This window comes from Cololabis saira, chromosome 21, assembly GCF_033807715.1.
Source record: "Cololabis saira isolate AMF1-May2022 chromosome 21, fColSai1.1, whole genome shotgun sequence".
Classification (NCBI taxonomy): Eukaryota; Metazoa; Chordata; class Actinopteri; order Beloniformes; family Belonidae; genus Cololabis; species Cololabis saira.
The window spans coordinates 20,477,801-20,501,908 of record NC_084607.1 but is presented as its reverse complement, the minus strand read 5'-3'; the positions used below and the strand labels follow the sequence as shown (position 1 = coordinate 20,501,908).

General features: G+C 42.3%; 1 protein-coding gene across 1 annotated transcript in view; it reads right to left on the bottom strand.

Moving 5' to 3' along the window:
* LOC133421937 (testis-expressed protein 2-like) overlaps nt 1-1,961 on the bottom strand; it is a 34,982-nt gene extending 33,021 nt beyond the window's left edge. Inside the window, exon 1 of the mRNA XM_061711742.1 lies at nt 1,496-1,961. The gene's annotated coding sequence lies outside the window, so the exon portion shown is untranslated. The remainder of the gene's footprint in view (nt 1-1,495) is intronic.
* Nucleotides 1,962-24,108: the final 22,147 nt, after the last annotated feature.

The window sequence follows — 24,108 nt, the reverse complement described above, 5'->3', positions numbered from 1 at the left end:
TTACTTTCAGCCCTTGTGTGCTTTGCAGAGGATTGAAAAGATGCTTAGATATACATCAATGAGTATCTAACAGTTTATTTCCATGATCACCCTCTCTAAAAGTCCCACTACGTTCCTCTAAGGACCCAGTTCACAGGAGGACACACAGCAGAGACTGTTCCCAATGATCTGAGCAGTCACACAGGCCTGAAGTGAAAGTATCAGTGATCTGTCTCTTCTTGTGTGGCTGCTGTGCTGTGGCCTGCTGCTGACAGGAAGGGCTAGAGGAGGGGAGAGGACCGAGCAGCCCATGCAGACCTGTCACAGCAGGCTGCATGGATAATAGGCATCCCTGGATGCATCAGTCACCTGCAGCTTCCACCAATAAACCCACGGTGAAGTAACTAGCACAGCTGAAACATATACTAAGGCTTAGAAATCTGTAATACACAGTACTGGAGTTGAGGGGGGATGAGGGGGGATGGCATCCCCCCTGAAATAAAAAGGGTCAAAATCATCCCCCTTGTAAAACTGCCATCCCTCCTTTCCATCCCTTATGTCATTTCATCAATGAATGTGGTATTGCTATTTCAAATAACACCAGAAAAATAACTTATTTGACAATTTTCACCTGTTTCAAGTAAATTTTCACTTCAAATAAGTACATCTGCCAGTGGGACAAGATTTATCTTCTTATTACAAGCAAAAAAATCTTGTTCCACTGGCAGATTTTTCTACTTATTTCAAGTGAAAATCTACTTGAAACAGGTGAAAATTGTTGTTTTTTCCAGTGATGAGTCTTGTTTTAAGTGTAATGAGATTTTTTTTTACTAAAATTAGACATTTTAAATTGAAATAAGACAAATATTCTTGTTAAGATTTTGAGTTTTTGCAGTGATCCATTTTACTTATCCTGTGAAGGACAGAGTCATATTGATAAGTTCAGAAAACAGTTTTTTATTGTAGTGTTTTGATGTATTTGATGTAAGCCCAGTGGATATTTAAAGCTTACAGAAGGCTGCATTTAACTGCTGCTATGTCATTCCTGCAGTATTTCTGCAGGTGTTTTGGTCAGTGCTATTATTTGTAATATATTATATTATTTGTAATCAGCACAAATTATCGGTCCCCATATGATAAAATCCACCATCCCCCCTGTTTTTTTTTCACAACTCGAGTACTGGTAATACATATTTCAAAAAGGTAATGTGGAGCATACTGACAGGTGTCTTCAGTCTGTCTGTGCTGTTTTTATCTCTTTCTATCAATCTATATATATATAAATGTGAAGGTACGGATGTTTTGCGCCTCTTTGTCTCCCCGTTTTCTAGGCTTAGGCTGATTTTTGGTTCCGCGTTACACCAACGCAGAGGCTACGGCGTAGGGTACGTGCGTCGATTTAACGCGGTACCATAATTAAGGCTTTAGTCCTTCATGTGTGACTGTTCTTGAATGTGTTGCCAAGGCTGGCGAGGACGGGGGGAAAAAAGCCAAGCAAATGCACCTTTAATCTTACCGTAATTATGGCATCTCCATCCGCATACAGGCTCCTCTGAATGTGCGTAATGCGACGCGATTCCCCCCCGGCGGGGAGCGCCTGTATCCGCAGCCCGGAGCCTGCGGAGGGGACGTGGGGAGGAGCAGGAGCACGTCTGGCCGGCCTGGAGCCCCCTGGAGCCCTAACACCGGAGCAGGAGGACGTGTGGCCGGCCTGGAGCCCCCTGGAGCCCCCTGAAGCCCCCTGGAGCCCGAGCACCGGAGCAGACGCGCGGCGCTGCGGCGCTGCTGCGGTGATCCAGCCCTCGGCGCAACTCCGCTTTAACGCCGCAAATCCACGGGCTCTGACTGACTGGGCGTGTATTGTTTTGGTGAACGAAGGGGGTGGGTGGGGGGCACCTCGCGCCACACCCCCCTCCTTACCATCTGAATTATCCCCGTACCCCAAGAAGCCTCCGATCGTTCATATTTTCATACGGTGCAGCAGCAGAGAGGGACTTGCGTCACGGCTCTGCAGGATGCCGAGAAGACGCGGAGTTCCCTCCACAGCACTGCTTCCTCTAGTTGCCCCTTTTTCCTCTCACAGGAAAAAACAAGCACAGGTAGGCCTATATAAATAAATCCATAAAATAAAAAAAGGAGCTGACCCATCCCTAAAATAAAGTGCAGGGAAATAACATCAGAGATGAGCTCCATCCAAGTTTGGATGGTTTAAACTCCCGCATTTGTTTGGATCTGCTGCCATCTAGTGGCGGGACGTGGTTACTTCACAGCAGTCTTCCCTCCACTGACGGCAGATTGCTAAACCATCTTTCAACTGACCTCACTTACAAATAATGATATTTTGACCAGGGAATAGGATTGCTCCAAAACGGATGTATGCGTAAGGCACCCATGTTTGAGGGCTGTTTCTGATTGGTGCAGGGAGCCACCTAGTGGCCAGAGTCATTGTTGTTCACTCCCTTTTATTACAGGATCACGGTTACAGAGAAGCATTTATTTATTCTTCAATAGATCATACAGCATTTATAATATCAATTCATTAAGCACTCTAAAACACAAAAGCAATAATTATTGTGCATAAAGAAACTACTTATTATTGAAATAACACTTTCTTGATCCTATCTACTTTCAATAAGTGTAGTTGATGAAGTGCGGTGTAAAATTGTTCCTTTTCAATATTTATCTAATACCTGCAGCTTCAAATCCCTTCCCAAATTTAGAGCATAAGATGCACTTGTTCAATTGTATTAACAATTAGTCCGGATGCAGCTGAAAGGATGAGTTGGCTAACTGGTAGAAAACTAGAAACTGTCTTGGAGCGTTCATGAAGGCATTCTTCACTTTCATTTTTTTAGTTTAAAGAAAACAGTTAGTTAATTTTTTTTTTATTGTATAAAGAAAGTAAATAGTAAAAAAAGAGCTCTACCTCAGACTACTACATCACAAAAAGTCAGAGGTGTCAAGTAACGAAGTACAAATACTTCGTTACCTTACTTAAGTAGACATTTTGGTTATCTATACTTCACTGGAGTCATTATTTTTCAGACGACTTTTTACTTTTACTCCTTACATTTTCACACAATTATCTGTACTTTTTACTCCTTACATTTTAAAAAACAGCCTCATTACTCTATTTCATTTCGGCCTTTTAAAAAAAACTATCCAGTTAAATTGCTCCATCCGGATAGAGTGAATTAGGTTGTGGTTGTTTCAGATGTTCTTGTCCAGTTTTGTTCTTACATCCTTTGCCCTCAGATTCCTGCAACTAAACTTGGATGTACATTCCAATAAAGGTTAGGATAAAAGATAACATGCCATATATTTACATTATACTAAGATGCATTAATTTTCAATGGCTTTTGTCCTTAATGGCTTTTTCCCCCTTACATTACTTTTACTTTTATACTTTAAGTAGTTTTGAAACCAGTACTTTTATACTTTTACTCAAGTAAAAAACTTGAGATGATACTTCAACTTCTACAGGAGTGTTTTTGAACTCTAGTATCTATACTTCTACCTGAGTAATGAATGTGAATACTTTTGACACCTCTGCAAAAAGTCCTGGTTTTGAGGACTTTAGGTAAACCATCACAGGAGAAAGTCAGGCGATTCCCCTTACAGGTCGCTGGTCCATCGCAAACTTACAGAGACAAACAAGAGCAACTACAACTCACGCTCACACACACCTGGTCAGTTTAAATTCAACATTCAACCGAAAACTTTGGCCAGTGGGAAATAGCTGGAGTACCCATACAACTCTTGCACAAACAGGGAGAAGATTGAAAACACAAAAAAAGGGAGCCAGGCTGTATGTATATTAAAGTATATCTGCTGATTTTGATGAAAAAGTCCCTGAAAGTAAAGTTCTGATAATCAAGCAACCCACGTCGGATGGTGTAGATCATTGTAGCATTTGGTCCAACTTCTTGCATTTGAATCAAGAAGAGAAAGTTGTGCTGGTTGAGGGTGTAGGCTACTAATATCTGTATTTGTACAAGTACTGGCCGTACATAGAGCATCTAAGCCAAGCTTACAGACTGGGTAGGAACAAGTTGGTAAGCTCCTCAGCACGCCGCTCTGATGTGCAAACGGTGCCAAAAAACCAATGGACATCTTTGATTGCCAACATGCCAAACATCTGGATCCACCTGGAGAATCCCGACAACCAATGAAGAAGCACGGATCGAGTTGATGCCAGTATGAAGTTGTTTTGTTGTTGTTGTTTTTGTTTTTTTGAGTTGCTACAAATTTCTTCCCTCAATCCATTTTCAAATAAACAACCCGTGAATTGCACATGGTTCTGATGCATTTCCAGTGTGTGTTTTGTTGAAAAAGGAAGTGTAAAGTCGGATTTTTTACAACTTTTGAACCCCAAAGGAACAAGAACACATTGTTGTCCAACATTTTTTCTATCAAAAGAATTGAATCCAGCATTTTTCCTGACATAGTTCTCGTCAGGAAGGTGTCATCGTCTCAAAACGCCACCATCTCCACCAAAAACTCCACAAGTGTAGAAAATTATAAAAAAAAAAAGATCCTCTTAGACCGAACGCTGAACATTTTGAGCAGCATATGGAAGTTGAAAAGTTAATCTTAACCTCTGAACTTTTAAGATATCAAACGGGTGCATTATTTTTGCATCGCTGCCATTTCAGCTCCTTTTTTGTGCAAAAAAGAAAAAGTACGTTATCACTTCTATAACAGCGGCTTGGTTTTTTGTAAGGTTCGAGTAGCTCCATCCATCTCTAAAAAAAAATGATTTAATTGTATGTTACACATCAAAGCACTCAGGACCCCCGCTGTTAAACTCAAAGGCCACCCAGCCAATCTCCACTGTGATGCTCTAATAACCAAACCTTTATGAAGTTCATAAAACCCACTCCTCACCGGAGCGTTGTATATGCTGGGCCGGGCTAATAGCTGGAAAAGTAGCAGACCTCCACTTCGCTGGGATGCCTTTGAACTGAACCTGCATGCAGATTAAAAAAAGGGGGCAACCATATCCATGTTTCTGAAAAAAGGACAACGCTCAGTGTATATGTGTGTGTGTGTTTGTGCGGCCTCATCTTTATCCAGTCACAGCAGGGAGGAGACATGAAAGGCTTCCACCGTGTTTGGTAATTGTGTCCTTCCTAAATATCACAGGAGCCAGCTGCCTCATCAGAACACGGTGAAATCCAGATACCACCTCTTACAGAAAGAGCAATAGTCTTGACTGCGTAAAAAGTACATATTAATGTGTGGAAAGTGCATTCTCTTCTCCTTTGTTGTGGGAAACCTTTTGATCTAAATGAAAAAAAAAAAAAGTGGGACTTAGGTAAGCCCAAGCGTTGGAGAGGGGAGGTTATGCTAAAAGCAGTAGAGGAGGGGGAGCGAGTTGCCACCTTTTCATGTTACCTCTCCGCTCGTTGGGCTTTGTAACGAATGTCAGCACTGATAACAAAGCCTGATTTGCATATCATAATCCCCATCTCTCGACCTTCTGATCAGGTGTGCTTGGAAGCATGGCTGTGTTCTTTCCAAAAGAGACAGAGATGGAGCGCAAGAGAGGGTGGAAAAAAAAAAAATCGGTTCACTTTGAAAACTGTTTGAAGTTCTCTGGCAGAGTTCAAATAGCACTAAAACATGTGCATGGCATTGAGAGGCTGATTTGTATTAAAAAAGAAGACAAGGCGGAGGGATGGAGGAGAAAAAGGAGGTCAGGGAGGGGAGGCTGAGGGAACTTTCTGGAGTTAGTAAGGACAAAATCTTTTGGATCTGATGTCACTGCACATGTAGAGAACGGGGCCCTTTCACATTCAGCCTTTGAACTTGAACTTTATTCATGTTCTGGGTCTCTGGGAAGCACCTGGAGACAACTATATAAGAGGCTATATAAATAAAATTGAATTGAAAAATGAATTGAATTTTGGCGGCACTTTCGTCTCCAAAGAGGGTTATTTTTCTTCAAATTTGATCATCACTATTACTGAAGTACAAGGAACGCTCAATGTTTTTTTCTTGTTTCTATGATCACCAAAGCAACCTCTTCCCCTTTTTCGCCTCTCAGGGTTTCCTCTTATCAGACAGCCGAGCAAAACTCCTCCGCCGAGCTTCAAAGCAGCTGCTGCTGGGTGACAGCAGCGAAAGAGGGAGAGTCTTGGATTTGCAGCACGGCTTTCTGTGGAGGTCAAGGTGTTTGTCTGCGTGTGAAAGTGTGAGTGTTATTAGCAGCTCTGCATGTCATGGCAACAGATTCAGAGCCAGATCAAAAGGTCACGGACCACCCCAGCTGTGTGTTCACGTGCTTCATCATCCACCAACTCACTCATCAGCAGAGCCTCCGCTCTACATGTGGGGACGGTTGTTTGGTTGGCGACCAGTTCACAAGTTTTTGCCCTCGTTGTGTCAGATCTCTCCTCTTGGCTTGGACACAGTGTTCTCTATGCAGCCTATGTTTTTCTGAATCCCAGTTGTGGAGGACCAGACGTCCCCTTCCCATGTGTGAAGAAGGCCTCCAGCAGGGCTGTTGTTGCTCGTCAACGTTCTCATAGTCCTGAGTTTGGCCAGAGTTGTAAAGCCAGGCCCTGGGAGTCGCTCGCCTCCGCTATGATCCGCTCGGCTCAGCTCTGCGGCGGCCGCGGTCCTGCCAGCTCCTTTATCCCAGCTACGGCACACCAAAGGCAGGCGAAGCCCGGCTGACAGTCCCCCGCTGCCTCCAGAGCCTCCGTCTCATTTCCCTCTGCAGCCGCCCACCAACCCTCTCAGCTTTTCAATCTTCGAAGCAATTAGAAGGAGATGCCTTTTCTTTTGTCGTCTCTCCGTAGAAAGAGAGAAAGCGAGGGAAAGAGAAAAAAGAAGGAGGGCCAAGTTGTTGTTGATGGTGGAGCTCAGGCCTAGCCAGGAGCCACTTGTGAAGCCCTGAGTATTAGGACTCACATGGTTTGTTTGGAAAGGCTTCTCTAGGGGCCAAAGTAGGATTACGTTGCAGATTGCAAGTTCCCATGGAAGGGGCCTATACCAGCGAGGGGTTTAGTGGGTGGGTTTCAGGTTGGGGGCCATAGAGGAGGTCTTTATGAGTTTGGGGTCTGTCTGAATGGAGAGGGCCAACTCCCAGCATGCTAGCGCTCCATATTAGATGGACACAGAGAGCCTATTGAAGTTACCCAGACATCCCCCCTTTATTTCTTTCTTTTTCTCTCCTTCGTGCTCTACTCTTGAAGGCTTATCTGTTTGGAAGGCAAGAAAAGAGTAAAAGACTGTTCTGGGAGCTGAAATGATTCTTGTGTTCATTTTTGTGATGAAAATACAATCTGTGAGTTTGAGCAAACGTAATATGAAAAGACTGTTGGAGGCCTGGCTTAGGTTTTCACCACAGAGGCAGATATTACTGCCGTCGCTCCACAAACACCTAGATTACCTAAGATTAACCGAAAACATCTTAAATAAGGTTGGGATTTTTTTTGGACTAAATGAATGAAAAACACCTGAGAAAAGTTATTCTCAACGTTATTCTAAAACTGGAAATGTGTAGTTAAAACTATGTCTTCAGTATGTTTTTTTTTTTTTTTTACTAAAGGTTAAAATGGAACAAAACATCAAAAACAACTCAAACCCATGAGTTGTATGAATCAATGTAACAAATTACCCGTCTTAAGGAAATATTTCAATAAATAAATAATAAAGACATGAGGTGGACTTCTTCAAAAAAGACAAGCTATTAGAGCCCAGGGCTTTTTTTCTCATCATGAAAAGTCTTACTCATTAATGGAGACAAAATGTTTGGAGTTGATCCAAAATTAAGATCAAAAGTGGCGACTGTAAAATGCCTGTCCAAGGGGGACATTCAAGTCAGTGTCCTGTGTTTTCGTATGTGCTGATGCCAACCGACAAAATGTCTTCTGGCAACAAAACTACAAACACTCTGTAGGTCTCCTGTTTTTGGCAGGATTTCCTCCTTTTTTATGGCAACAAAATGACTTTTGTATATATATGTGAAACATTTCTTCATGATGCTGTTAATAAAACAGATACACTGTTCACATTGATGACACGGGACAACTTAAGACTCATTAGTTTTATGGATGGATGGATGGATGGATGGATGGATGGATGGATGGATGGATGGATGGATGGATGGAATTTTTGAGACTTACATTTCAACTTCAACCTTAAAGAAAACAGGGCTTAATTTTTTTAGTCCAAACATAGTGATGCATAAAGTTCCATCTTCTGTATTATCTGGACATCTGTAGACGAGGACGGTAAAAAACTTGTGCATGCTAAATTTAAGATTTAGTTTCTTTTGCAGATACTTTAAGTGAACATCAAACAACCACTGATCCTAAGCGCCGTCACCACAGCAAACAGAAGATCCAGAAAAAGAACATCAGGCACCAGCTGCCAAAATCAAGAGTTTATCACAAACTCCTTGTTGTTGACCAAATACGGGCATTTGGCAATGAATTAGGCCTTCAAACTTCACATCATTCAGGTTTTTTTTAAGGTCTGACCAACCACAGGTCATCCATCCATCCATCCATCCATCCATCCATCCATCAGACCTCCCTCTCTCCAGCTACCTCCTCTCAACCTGGGATCCATCAGGATGCATCCTAACCAGGTGTCTGAATCACCTCAACTACCTTCTCTTTATCAAATCAATCTAAATTTGTATAGCGCTCTTCATACAATTAAAAAATGCAACACAAAATGCTTTACATAAAACTTAATAATGCCCCCCCCCCCTCCCCCCCCCCCCCCCCCCACACACACACACACACACACACACAGACAGACAGACGCAAGCATACTACAGTTCACACAAGTCTATGGCTGAGCATTGAGGATCCAGGAGAGGAAACGGTATCAGGGAGCCATCCACACCAGGAGGTCTCATAACCAGCAACCACCATACCAACCACCACCATCTAACCCTAACCCTAACCAACCATCATGTGAAGGAGCAGCAGTCCGACCGTCTCCTGAATGACAGAACTCCCCATGTATTTACCACCCTGCAAAGAAAACTCATTTCAGCTGTTTCCACCTGCAATCTTGCTCTTTCAGTCACAAGCCACAGTTTGTGACCGTGAGTGAGGTTAGGAACATAGGTTAACCAGTAAAATCCTTGTGGCTCAGCTCTCTCCACACCATAACAGACCCTTACAGACTTTGTGTTACTGCAGACACCACACTGATCTGCCTGTCAATCTCTCTGGGTGTATTTTGAGGATTTCAGATCTTTCAAATCCTGGTTTTCTATTCTTTTCCAGTGCGTGCTGGACATCTGTGTCAAGTGGAAAAAGAGAACAAAAACTGTGATTAAGTCGAAGATGCGCGAACTAAGAAGCCAGATTTGCTTTATCGTGAAGTCCTTCACATTCTGCGGTATATGTGGGATTTGGAGCTCGTCCACTGAATCCATATGAAGTCTCCTAACAAAGGTGAGAATGACAGGTTGTGTAAAGCAGCTGCCTGGATGTTGCACAAAGAGGGGCAGCAGGAGTCTCACGTTGGCCGTCACACAAAGGGGACGAGTTGAGGTGGAAGCCAGGATGGGAGGGATTTGTATGTGATGCGGCAGACCAGCCAGCTGGAGAATGTTATGTTCAAGGGTCAAAACATTCAATGGAGGCCAAGCTCCACCTGACGACCTCTGCCCTCCCTGGCTAAGGTTGCAAGCATCAAAGGCGGATCGTAAACAGAAGTCAGATATGTATTGAAACCCTTCTACCCAGGGGTGGATGAAGTGGAGGCGCCGATCGACCTGAAGAAAAAAGTATTTTATGTATTAATTCTTTCAGAAAATGTAAAACCAGAATAAAAAAAAATAATAAAAAGCTAGTAGGCAGTGTTAATGTAAATAAAAACAGAATGCAATGACATGAAAATCTCATGAACCCAAATTTTTTACCCGCAATAGAACATGAACAACATGTCAGATATTGAAAAATAGACATTTTGCTAATTCATGGAAAATAGCTCATTTTGAATTTGATGGCAGAAACGTGTCCAATATAATTTGGAACAGAAAGGGACTGTGAATGTCTTGGCTGAGCCCATCCAGGGATTTGCAGTAGATGATCATGCCTGCTTTAATGCAGTGCCACCTGATGGACCAAAAAAAACCTCCAGGTTTGACCATGTCCCTGCTCACAGAGGGCCCTCCTAATTCTCTGAATCATTGGTTAATATTTTCCACTTTTCAAAGTCTTCACAATTAAATGTCGAGGAACCTTTTGCTGAAATGATTTCACTTTAGTTTATTGCAGATTTGTGTACCTCCGCCCGTCTGCGTCTCTGAAATACTCCTTTTACACCCAGCCATGTTACTAACCTGTTGCCAATTAACCTAATTAGTTGTCAAAGGCCCTCTCAGCTGTTTTTGATTTGGGCCTTTTGTTACCACAGTTCCAACTTGGTTGAGGCCCCGTTTACACATAGCCGGGTATTTACAAAAACGGATATTTTCCCCTCTACGTTTTGAAAAATTCCATCGTTTACACGAGATCGTTTTCAAAATCTCTTCGTTTACACAAATCCGCATAAATACGCTGTTAACGTCATGCCAGCCAATCAGAATCCTGGAAAAAACATCAACAAATGACACGTGTAAAGTTAAGGCTGATTTATGGTTCCGCATTACACCAACGCAGAGCCTACGGCGTAGGGTACGCGGCGACGCACACCGTACGGCGCGCATCGCAGCGTACCCTACGCCGTAGGTTCTGCGTCGATTTAACACGTGACAGAGAAGTGGAGTTACTTTTAAGTGTGACTTTAGAATATAAAACAGGTAAAATACAAGAAAATATTGACGGTGGCCAAACTAATTGTAAACACAGGTCGCACACATGACGCTGGTGACGTTTCTGTTGCATAATGTGACGTTTTGAAGCCTAAATCTCCGTTTTCCTCTGTTGAGACGCAAAGGTGAAAACGGAGTTTTTGAAAATCTCCACTTTGGCCGGAGTTTTCATAAAATGATCGTTTTTGTAAGCTGCAGCAGATCCCAGTGACCCTCATTTGAAATAATCAGGGAGGGATGGAGGGATGGATGGTATAGCCTGTCTCACTCTCACACAGATGACTGATGCTGCGGCTCCATGTCAGCCCCCCAAAAAACAATGTTGTTTTCAGAGCAGAAAGGGAGAGAGCGGAAAGGAATTGAGAGAAAGGGAAAGATAAAACAAAAGAAAGCAAGCTGAGCGAAAGCAGCTAACACCAGTAACTTTCGTGTACAGCAGCCAGCAGGAGTCCAGCTTGGATTAAATTTACATTGATAAGATGTCTAAAAATACAAAACAAAAAGAGAGGGCTCATACCAGTCACGTATGCTACATGTTTGAATTGTTCTGCTCTTATTGATAAACAAGAGGAAGAGGTGGAGAGAAGTGAACATGAAAGTACTCAAAGGAAAGGAAGTGAGGGCAGTGTGGAGTATTTGTTAGGATAGAAGGACAGAAGGCCTTCTCCAGATCCCCAGTTCTCAGGGGCATAACACTAAAGTATTTTATATCGTAATCTCACTTCAGTGATGGAGGTGTAGTAATAGCACTTGTGCAGGTTTACTTGGGCTGTGCTTGAAAGCAAACTTCTTCAAACACGTTCTGTAAAGCACAATTTTTTTAAAGTCACATCTATTAGAATTCTAAGAGATGTGCATATTTGCGTTTCATTCAAAGACCTATTTATGAATCAGCATCATCGCTCTCCAGATGTCGTCCACCACTTAGCCTCTTCTCCCTTCTGCTTCTCAATCTCTTCTGACACCTTTAAGCTTCCTTCCAAACCCCCCCCATCTCCCCTCCCCAGCACCCCATCAGTCTCCATCTGCAGCCCAAGCAGCCGTGCACCCCCAACCCCCGAGCCATACCTCTTTGAGCTGTGCCACAGCAATGCATAAATGCATAAATCTGGTGACACTGTCTCTGTGTGTGTGCATGTGTCTGGGTGGGTGGGGGGATGTCAACATATAGGGGGTGGGCGGGCAACCCCACTGTCAGACCCCTTTCATGTGTCACCAGCTTGGAGATGCTCAGTGTTTACACACCAGAACCATGCAGACACATAGCGGCCCTCACATCCCTCACACTCCAGCTACGTCCCCCCCTGAATCTGTCGCCCCGTCTGCGGAGGCTTGGGGACAAAAGCTGGGAGTCAACCTGGAGGTGGTGGTGCCAGACTGGCTCTTTGATCTGACCGGCTGCCACTGAGCTGATGTGAGATACGAGCAGGGGTCAGGGGTCAAAGAGTGTGTTAAGACGAGTCAGCTGACCTCCGCTCGTTTGTCGGCTGTCTTCCCTTCAAACGCACACCGACGACTGCATAAATGTGAAGATACCGAACATTGTAACATCTGAATTTAACCTGAAATTTCAGAAAACAGAAAATAGAACGTTTCAGACTGAGATAACATCTAAAAGAAGAACTGCTGGAGCTCAGCCCAAGCAGCACCGGGAGTACAGCATCCATCCAACACTGGCCTAGGCTCAGCATGGTTACAAAAGGTGTCTTTAAGATTAATATAGTGATACTATAGGCCAATTAATCAGCCTCGGCCATGGAAAACCTCATATCAGTCAACTTCAGTACAAAAACACAAGCTTTTAAACAAAATGACTCAACAAGCAAGTCAGCATTTATAGTAATCCCTCTCAGAACCCAGTATAGATTTAACTCTCTCGAAGGACAACTATGCAAATTATCTTAATTGCGATTGCCTCTTCTTGTAGGTTTAAGAGAAGGCTTCCTCTTCTGTTTGCAGCTTATAAAGAGCTGAAATATAATTATGGATGCCATTCAAATGTTGTTAAAACAGCAAAAGTAATGGTGCTAAAGATTGACTTTTTTTCAGAGTATGCAGAACATTAAAATATAACCTTTAACAAAGATTTATACTTTGCAAAATAGAGAAACCATACCTATTTAACTAGTGTTTTTCAAGTGTCCTTGTTCCATTCTGTGATTTTATCTTATTTAATTTTTTTCCATCTATCTATCTATCTATCTATCTATCTATCTATCTATCTATCTATCTATCTATCTATCTATCTATCTATCTATCTATCTATCTATCTATCTATCTATCTATCTATCTATCTATCTATCTATCAAAACACAATGACACATATTGTCATCATGTTTTGTTGTTCAGTTTTCTGTTTTGTCCTTGTCTTTGCTAAGTTTATGTGAACCAGAGGTCACACCAATAACATGCATCATTAATCCAGTGCAAGAGAGCACACTTCAACAAAAAAACAACAAAAAAGAACGGATGAAAGTGATCATCCTCTTCAACACTCAGGAATGATTAAGGAGCCTATTAGAGAACAGGGGTGACTTATGCTCCTAAAATAACACCTATTTCCATCAGTGCAATCTGAAGTGATGACTGAGAGGAGGAAAAAAGAGATAATACCAAATTTAAAAAAAGGAAAAAAGAATCTCAAAAAGACGAAACCAGTATGACGATAACATGATGATGACATCTCAACAGCCGCGCTTGTGCTCCATAAAACAGCAGATTCTGCTGTAGCTGCCATGAGTCGCGGCGCTCCTCCCTGACACAGAGAAGGGTAAGAGAAAATGAGACGGAAGGAAAATAGAAGGAAACAACAAAGCTAAAGAAAGTATTTTATCCCGCTGTGTTAAATTGGGTGTGACTACGAATGAAGCCCTGAAACGGAATGAGGAAAATACACTCACACATGCGCGCGGACGCACGAGCGTACGCCCACACACAACAGAAACAAATTAACATCTAAAATGCTTTGACTCGTTTCAACCGTTCACTTCAAACCGTCATCAGGCCTCTAATGGGGCCCAAGTTCAAAGCTGCACTAGACTCCTGCTGCTTTGCTGAGATAGAGGAACAACACTTTCGTCTCCTTCTCCCTCCCTATGTTTGTTTATCATTTGCTTTGCTCTCTTTCAACATTTTCCCTTCCTGTCTCCGTCTCTTTTTTTTTTAGTTTCTTTGCTTCCTTCCATGACTTTTCATCCTTTGTTTCATGAGAAATCCCCTCACTTTATATGAATCAACACCTCTTGATCCCTTTCTTTTTACCTTTTTCTATCTGGTCTCTTCTTGGCATCTCATTTTTAGCGCTGAATTCAGTCGTATAGTAATCCAGGTCTCATCACCTTCGTTCAAAACTGACAGACACAGATCAGCGGACTGCCCTGTCACAGGTCCGTCCTTCTCTCAGGACATCCACCGCCTCTACTCCTTCCCTTTTCCTCTTTCGAAGACAGCCGCTCCACAAATGTTAAAACTCCAGCAATCTCCTCATTAAGAGGTCTTCAAAGCTTTCCATTGATGTAAAAGCATCCATTTGAATTTGTAATCACCCGTTGCTGTAAAACTGCTGTGTTCAGCGTAATTTCCCCCAGATTTTCTGATAGCCAGTTTAAAGAGAGAACAACCTGCTTTCTCTTCTCTGAGTGTCTGAGAAGAAAATAAAAGGACTTTATCAGACGTTTGGAGGCAGGGTGGTGTATTTTCGTGCAGGCCTTGAGTTTTATTTATATATGCTGACGAAGAAAGTAAGAATATATGGAAATGCTCTCCACCTACAATGCACACAAGCTGATAAGAGTGAAAAACCCACTAGAGTTGGGTGAGGTTTGTTTGAAGATGAAAGTTCTGTTGCCATCACAGGATGGGCTATTTGCTCAAAAGCCACTTAAATGGTCCAGAAATGAGTTTGTCTACTGGGAGCGCGTTTCGCTGATATGACTGGCTTCAGTGGAAGTTACTTTTAATATTCCCCCTGGCAAACTTAAAGGTGTCTGAGGAGGTAAGAAAACACACTTTACCCAGATGATGAATTTTTAAAGAAGCACCACATTCGACCTGTATGCATATTTGACATAAGAAAAATAAAATAAAAAATAAAACTCCTTTGCGTGTTAAGATGACGGAGAGCCAGACTCTGTCACTCCGTCACGACGCAGGGAAGGGAAGAAAAAAAAAAAGGCACTGAAGGAAGAAGAAACCCGTCAGATCCGCGAGGCACACGAACATCCCTTTACATCTGGATTTCCTCACAGGAAGGAAGTGTTTGAAATCTAATACATAAACATTATTCCCCCAGCCTGCCAGCTTTCCCTTCACCTGAGAAAAAGCGTGCACTTCTTCTGAGCCACTTTGGGGAACTTTTCCCCAACACAGTCCTCCTTCACTAGTTTCAATAAGAGGGCTGACTGGGATTTGGTTGCTGCCATGTTTCATCAAACACGCTTGTCTTCAGCCATCGCAGGCCTGTCTGTCTGTCAAACAGCTCCTCGTAAATAGCATTTTCCTCAGATTTCGGCTTCTGTCGACAGCATCGTGGCTATTAGATGAGCGCTGTACATCTTTAAAGAAGTTACTGTTGAATATCTGGAACTGAGGACAATTGTGGGAGAACGTTTCACTGAAACTACTGTTAATACACAAAACTACTGGGGAAAGTTCAAGCTTCAGGCTCTAGTGTGTAGGGTTTGGCAGAAAAGATGCAATTTTTATTCATTAATAAAGAAACATTTACAAATTTGTTTTTTTTTTTCACCTGCAAATGTTTATATACATGTACGGTGCACTGCGTTGTAATTACAGGAGCCTAGAAGGGACAAACTAAGAGTCAGAATATCTACATGCACAGTTTCGTCAAGCTAGGGTTGAAGTTATCTAAAACTATGACTATGTTAATCTACATCATTAGACCATTATATCTCTATTTCTCTTTGTTCTTGACATGTTTGTACTGTTACTGTGAAGTACTTTGAGCTGCGATTTCCGTATGAAAGGTGCTATAGAAATAAAGTTTATTATTATTATTATTATTATTATTATTATTATTATTATATCCTGATTTCGCTACAGGTCAACTTGTTGTCCAGTGAATCGACGTGATTTACACCCCGACATTATCCATGCAGGCTAAGGGAATCGATTCACTGATCAAAGCATCTGAGATGATACGTGGTGATATTCCCACTCTCAGCTTGTTACCGATGAGCTTTTCTGGTTAACCTGCCTCACCACACACACACACAACATCAACAAATACATCTTTGTTTTTTCTTCTTCTCCGCATCAGCTTCTTCTGTTGCTTCTGGGTTAAAGGTCGCAGAGGAACTGAGGAGCATTCAGAAAGCAGGCAGGTCGGTTTCAGTCCAGCTGAACGTTTAAAGAAGGCGCCCACCCTTCAAACACATCTAGATGTCAGTGTTCATTTCAGCCATGCCTTTTAAAACCATGGTTTTAGATGTACCAATGTTATAATTCATCATTTCTAATGTAAATGTATTGATTTCTGATGGAGGACACTTTTTTCTTTTTTTCCTGTTTTTAATATAGACAATATAGTTTGGTAGCAGTTGCAGCCTGTTCACTTAGTTGTAGTTTGTAATGTGAACCACTGTATGTCACTACATCCTTCACACTGGCGCTTTGAAGGAAAACTCTCCTTCATCAGCACAGATTAACGACCCCAAAGTAGCCCCCGATTTAATACTCTTCTGAATAATCTTCCCCAGGTTGGTGCAAACATCACGTGTATTTATTTGCGTGTGTGCGTTACTGGGGGAAGACACCAGGAACACTGACTCCAACGTAATCCCTTCCTGATGGCCTTTTCTTCAGACACAGATGGAGACTAGGGGCTCTTGACCTCTGACCTGCATCACTAAATCACATCAGTCGTTGGCTCTGAGGGCCTGAGGGTCCCATGACACGAGCAGGCAGATGGGCAGTTGCCGACACACACACACAATTACTCACTGCACTTTTTTTTCCTTCACCCCCACACACACACACACACACATACACCACTAAATAATATTCTTTTATGTGTGTCTGATGTATTCTCTGTCATCTGTGTCCTTTTACTCGGCCACATCACACACAGTCTCCAGCTCTCTCCTGTTTTTAAACTCTCTTCTCTTCTCTTCTTTTCTCTGTGTGTTGTGGCTTCTGTGTTTCTGCTGAATAAAATGCAGACAAAGGGAAGGGTGAACAGAAATATAAGAAGGCAAAAAGGCAGAAAGACTGAGAAAGAAAGTGAGAAAGAAGTTAAATTTACAGATGAGAAAAGAGACATCTCCAGTTTCTGTTTTAATGCAGAAAAATCGTTTTTTCCTTCATTTTTTCTTCCCAGCAAGTCCCAAGCTATCCCTCATATTTCAGACGAGATCATTTCATATAGAAGTAGTAGTAATGGATATGTTTCCGTGCTTTTGGTATGCTGATGTGCTTCTGGTACTCTATGCATTCGTATAAAGAAAAATAACATCTAAGTTCAACATAGCCAGGTTTTCTTTCAGTTAACAGGTTAAACAAAACCAAAATTATTTGTAGGAATTTACCTGTTTTCACATCCAGTGTCAAGTCGTCACTCAACTTTCGGAAAAAATACATAACAATTCTGTTGGAGAACCAATTATTTAGATTTGGAAAGTGTTATATTTGATTTCACACTAATTTATATTCCCTTTTCAAATGAAAGCTACTTCTCAAAAGGAAGGCGAAAAAAACATGCATGCAAAAGCAACATAAGTGCCCATAGAAAAGTAATAGCCATCTTATGACCCACCAGAAGTGTGCGGCGTTGTGTCAGAGTTTGGCTGTTTCCTTTCTTGTTTCATTCACCAGTTTGTCCAAATAGATTTAAAGTTATTCTCACAGGTTACACAGGACTTTTGACTCCCAAATACTGATTTCTTCAGGTTTCTATAGATAATGCAGGTCTTTAACAATCACCATCACTCCCCATTTGCTATAGAACAGTATTTTTTGTGGTCCAACTCATTTCAGGCACAATGATTATTTGTAGTCCGTACAGTAGAGAGCCTCAATATTATAGACAAAAACAATACCTTGTACATCAAAACCAAATGAGAAACCATGCTCTAAAATAATATCTCTCAGGAACAGTGAACAATTATCAATAATCTAAAAGTTAAATTGATAAATACAAATTTTAAAAGAAATGAATATCCCTTGACACAAGGAAGCAGGAATTTCAGCCAACCACAAACAATAAAACGGTTACGTCATAAGAAAGACTTGGTACTGTCCGGTGAATTCAAATAGCACAATGTCAAGTGTTGTCAAACTGAATTGTGGGTCCACTGTGTTGCAGTCCATCAGAAGAGATAAACTCATAACAGTTGAGATTCTATATAATCATAGAGAATATAGCTAATAAATATTGAAAATGTGGGACTTGTACAGATTATTTTAATATTTGACTGTGAACATGGCCTAATACAGGAATGACGTCATGCTGTTCCCCCCTGATTGAAAGTGCTGCGTGTGGATCAGGAGGATCAGTTCACCACCAATCCTGATGCAGGTTCCAGTCCCACGTTCCCGGCACGCTGAAGACTCTTTGGGCAAGCGTCACATATTGTCTCTCTCTTGTTCCCTTCTTCAATTAAAAGTGTTTATTTTGTCTAATATCAGTGATTATTTTTGGTACAAGTCGAATAAATTTGAGGTAGAATACAATTTAAAGTTTAATTGTTGCAACTGTATCTTCAATCAATCACTGTGCAATTACATCATCTGGACCAGGGGTCGGCAACCCAAAATGTTGAAAGAGCCATGTTGGACCAAAAACACAAAAAACAAATATGTCTGGAGCCGCAAAAAATGAAAAGTCTTGTATAAGCCTTAGAATGAAGACAACACATGCTGCATGTATCTATATTAGTTATAACTGGGGGAAGATTTTTTTTTTCATTATGCACTTCGAGAAAAAAGTCAAAATTTCGAGAAAAAAGTCGAAATGTCGAGAAAAAAAGTCAAAATTTCGAGGAAATAGTTGAAATGTTGAGATAAATGTTGAAGTACAATCTCGAGAAAAAAGTCGAAATGTTGAGAAAAAAGTCAAAATTTCGAGAAAAAAGTCGAAATGTCGAGATTAAACAGGAAAAAAAGAAGACGAAAGAATAAAAAGAAGCAAAAAAAGAAAAGAGAAGAAAAAAAGGAAAAAAAGAAAAAAAGAAAAAAAAAGGAAAAAAAAAGGTCAAACATTTTTGAAAAAGCTCCAGGGAGCCACTAGAGCGGCGCTAAAGAGCCGCATGCGGCTCTGGAGCCGCGGGTTGCTGACCCCTGGTCTGGACCAACCACCATACAGTTCTGTAATCTCTACCAATCACGTTAACTCATGTTACTTGATGGAGAGTTTTGATCTTCATGTTAACCTTCACGTTACTTGACATACAGAGCAGGAGCTGGATGGTCTTACTGCATCCTGCTTATTCATCTGAGGCTGAGTGCAGAAAACTGCAATTACTCGAGCGACCACTGGGGGCTGGCGCCAAAGGGGAGTCATCTTCCACGGACCCGTTGATCTTCCTGTGAAGGGACTTCTGATGAATTCAGAACCACTCCAAGTTGACTAACTGGATCATTAACTTACCAGATACAGAACGAGTGCTGCCAGACCTGCCCGTCAGCAGCCTGAACACACACCGGTCCACATTTCAGCTGTGGCAGCACTAGTTTCAGTAGCAACACATGTGTGGATAGATTTGATCAGATTGAATGAATTTGTTTATTACAACTGGATAACATGCGTAACAATCCGTGTTTCAGACTTGTTTTTGACGTGATGTCTTGCATAGGGCTGAAGCAGATTTCTCTTCTGGACAACTTTAGAGGCAGCTGAGCCGAGCTGAAATGTGGGCTGACTTCCCTCACACCGAGGTGCTGCTTGCCCACACGGCTCTTCTATGGAGGTCCGCCTCACTTTGTTGTCTTCTCAGCAGGCACCTGCATTCCTTGCATAGTTGCCTCAAAAGTTTCAAGAGCAGCTCACTATATCTCTGTCTGCTTTTCTCCATCAGTGTCTCTCTTCTCAGACCGCCGTTGCCTCGTTCCACCGGAGATGAAAAGGAACATGAATTTGGACGGTGAAGGGAGAGGAAGAGGGGGCCTTACCACAGGAGGATGAAAGAGGAGAGAGATCAGAACGGAGGAGGAACCAGCAGGGGTGCGAGGAAACTTGTTTGCGATACTTTGGATTTTCACGGCCGTTTTGCAGTGCCAGTATCCACTTTTTACTTGCTGACACAGTTTATAGAAAAAGGCTGTGCAAGTGAAACGGTGACCTGTCCAAGGGTACATCGGGGTGTTTCACTTGATAACAACTGGAAAAGGCTACAATTGAGCCTGAACAGGGTGAAGTGGTATGAAATAATGGATGTATAATTTCTCTAAGTCCTTACATGAATGGAAAACATCAGGTTATGGAAATTTATTGGCACGTACTGGTCGGATCAAGCTGGGATGAGCACCACTAGACCCCTGTGACCTTGTATAGGAGGAAGCGGGAATAGCTAATGGATGGAAAATGTGAAAAGAAGAGAACATAAATAGAAATTATACAAAACAGTAGAATACTGCAACATTTGAAATATATAATTGCCCTGAGATATGATCTAGTTCTTTGAAATGGTAAAAAGGATTATTACTAATAAGTAGGCTGCATTTATGTGACGCTTTTTTAGTCTTGATGACCATTCAGAGCACTTTAGAGTATAATCAAACAGCCCACAGAGCTTTGTATTCTGCACATGCAGCACTGTTTCTTCCATAGACACACACCAATGAGCCAGTCAGGGAAATGTGAGGTTCAAAAGACACTTCAGCATGACTTGACGACTCATTTGGCTGCTAAGGGGACAGCCATACCACTGTACAGTATATAATATTCAACATGGCTGCAGGTTTTGTGTTTTATTGATTAGCTTATCTGGATTATTATTTTTTTGGTCATTTTCATTTAAGGCCAGTAGAAGGAGAGTCGTGATGTGAAACCACTGGCACGCAGCTGTGGGAGGGAGTTGTTGTGAAAGCCCGTCATTTTGAAAACAAACCCATAACAAACTTCTGAAACTCATGTTCCATGGTTACAAGACACCCACACGCCTGTTTACCACTTCACCCTGTTGGATCAGTGTGTGTGTTCATGGGTGAATCGGACAGGGAATCTCCACATTCTGATTTGCGTGTCACTCCTTGCGCTGCTGTCCCTGATTGTTCATCTTTCACTCGGTTATAAAACATGGGAAAGCTTCCTGCGGCTCTGTCCTCACCTGACACAAATTGACCCCCCCCCCAAGAACCTGCGTACTCTCAGATTTACCATTTTGCTTCCTCGTCCTCATTAAACCTCAACCCTCTTTCTGCATCTTTGTTTCCCAGCCCTTGTCGTGCCCTGAGACATGCTTCGGGGCAGTAAAGTGGTTTGGTTAAATGCCCCGTGCCCTCTGTGACGTCCGCGGTTGTTGTTCACTGTTACAGGGCCTGAGGTTTGGCTTTGAAGCCAAAGGCTGCTCTTGAAGATGCATCTGATGGCTTTAGCCCACTCTTTCATTCGCCCACTTTCATCGCTCTGTGCAGCAGCAAACATCAAGGGAGATTCCTAACAAGCATGTCATTTGCCCCGTGATGTCATTGCCATGAGGACGTTGTGTTATGTCTGAGTTACTGCGGCAGCAGGATTTAGACGTGGTCAAATCTGCTTTTGAGGAGTTATATCATATCATACGCTGCCCTTTCTTCCCCTATTGAATAGTGTAGTGGATAAAGCCGTCTATACTCTTAACATAACAAAGCTATGCCACTCTTGGCATAATACCCCTGTTCAGCCTGATGAGGTCATCGCTAACCCTACAGATCAAAGCAGAACAGCGTGCGCTGCTCCGACTGGAGCACTTTTAAGTAACTCTCAAAGGCATTGTGGTATAGGCATGGTTGCTGCCCGTGATCCAGATCAGTGCAGATCCAAGACCTCGATACAGCCCAGCCGGTATCAGTAGTCTGCCCACCCTGAATAAAGCCCCTATTGTTGACTGCAGGTGTGTGCTTGTGCGTATCAGCGGTACTTGGCAGAGAGGAAGGGAGCAAAGCGTCGAGGGTAAGCGAACGCCTCGAGTCAGAATACACAGGTGAGGGGTCAGCAGAGCTGCTACGGCTGGCTGGGAAAAGTATTCATGGAATAAGTGGAGATGAAGAAAAGAGATGGTGGAAAAAACACATGCACAATGTAGAAATGCAAAAAGATTAGACCAATTTTACAAGAATGAAAGAAAAAAATTATACAAGTGCACAAAAGGTTCCTGTAAGATTGTTAAGATCAGGGGTCTGCTTAAAATAATGATGTGGAAGAATGTTTATATTGTTACTGAAACACACCACGTTGGGTTTTGTTTTCCTCCGTGAATAGAGTGTGGTTCTTCCCGCGCTTGAAAAGCATTATTTCAGGAAAGCAATTTACAAAAAGCCTGTGGGGCGGCTGTGGGTCAGATAGACGAGCGGCTTTGCCCATTAATTCCACAGTTCACAGTCCAGTTCTCTGCACCTGCACATGCAGAAGTGTTCCCTGTTACCACCATTCAGACAACTTTTTAAAAGCCACCATATAGATTTGGTAAACTTTAAAATGCAGTAGAGGAATTTGACAAATATGTTTTGTTGCAGCTTTCACAGATACTACATTTAAAAGGGGACATATTATGGCATTTAATGTATATTTTAAACAGGCCTTGAATGTCTTAAAAACAATCAAAAGCTTGTTTTTTCTACATAAATCAGAAATTCAGCCTGTGGGCCATGTCTCTATTTTTACCGCTTCTAACCTCCTCCTCTATGGAGGATTCTGAGGGGCGGGGAGGTTATGATAATGAGGCTCTGCGCTGATTGGCTGCCTGAATGACGTGTAGTAGAGGAGGGAACAAAGCCTCGCTCCGGGCAGAAAAGCAGCCGGCCGCGTAAACTATTAAACTGTGTCCCATGCGATGCGATCGAACTTCAGTGACAAAATCAATTCCATTTCTTTATTTTCTATTGGACTGTCCTAACTGGCCGCGAGTTTAACGGTTTCAGTGTGGACAGAGAGCGTCCAATGTCACGCAGCTCGACGCGATAGTCGGACGCTCGCATGCAGTTATGACACGTTGTAAACGACTCCCTGGGATCTTAAAGCCTGAATTACGGTTCTGCGTTAAATCGACGCGTACCCTACGCCGTAGGCTCTGCGTTGGTGAAACGCGGAACCATAAATCAGCCTTTAGTTCCCTGAATAGGGGAACGGGTCACCTCGTCTTCACACTAATTCACACAGGAAGATTTAAGTGAATTCTAAACAGGTACACCACCGTTCTTTACTCCGATTCCTCATCATTTCATTTCTTATGTTACAAGACAAATGAATCATGTTAACTGTAAAGAAATCACAACACTGAAGGTTCACAAATGGCAACTTTATTGTTAAAAAAAATAAAATAACATAAGTTGTATATAAATAACATGTATGCACTATTGCTGGCTCAAGGAAGGACCGTGCGTCTTCTGAAGGTGTCGTTGAACAGCTTCAGGTGCTTGGAAGATCTGAAACCATTAACAGAAGAAAAATTTATTACGGTACTAATAGAGCTCTGTAACACGGAGTAACACCGGAGCTAAGCTAAATACTTAGCCCATGCAAAGATCATACTTGTAGACAAATATAAATAACATAAAAAATTAACGTCACTTACTGCTGACTCATGTGCAGTTGCCGGGTCCGTACTGTGGGCACTGATCCTTTTATGAGGATAAGTGTCGATGCAAAACCTAATTTCTACTGTCCCTCGCTGTTCAGCAGCCACCGCTTCTGAACAATGGCGGAGTTAGTTGTGGTCGGGGTTTCAGCAGCGGAGGAGACCAAGGCGTGGTTTGCATTTTGGTGACGTAACGAAAATGCACAAATCTGAACGGCTCGTAAAAGTCACATGACACTGGAAGGATCCTCCGGGCGGGGTGAACAGACCCTGCAGAATTTAGTTGCTTTCCATCTTCTGAGTTGGCAGGGTGAGGGGACACCACTTTATAAATGTTAAAGCAAGAAAAACGTGTTTTTCATAATAGGTCCCCTTTAAACTACAAGAAACTTTTCCAGGTACTAGGGCCTTTAGCATTTCCACAACAAGTAACAAACGGTTCTATAGAAGATATTTCACCTCCAAAAACAGCCCGAGTGGAATGCTTGGAGGTGGAAGCTGCAGGACTAAAGACTTGGTGGTCGACTGCTGTGTTACCACTGCAGGTTAAGGGGGAAAAAAAGCCACACTTTTACTTAAAGCAGCAGAATGGATTTGTTTTCCTTTTCA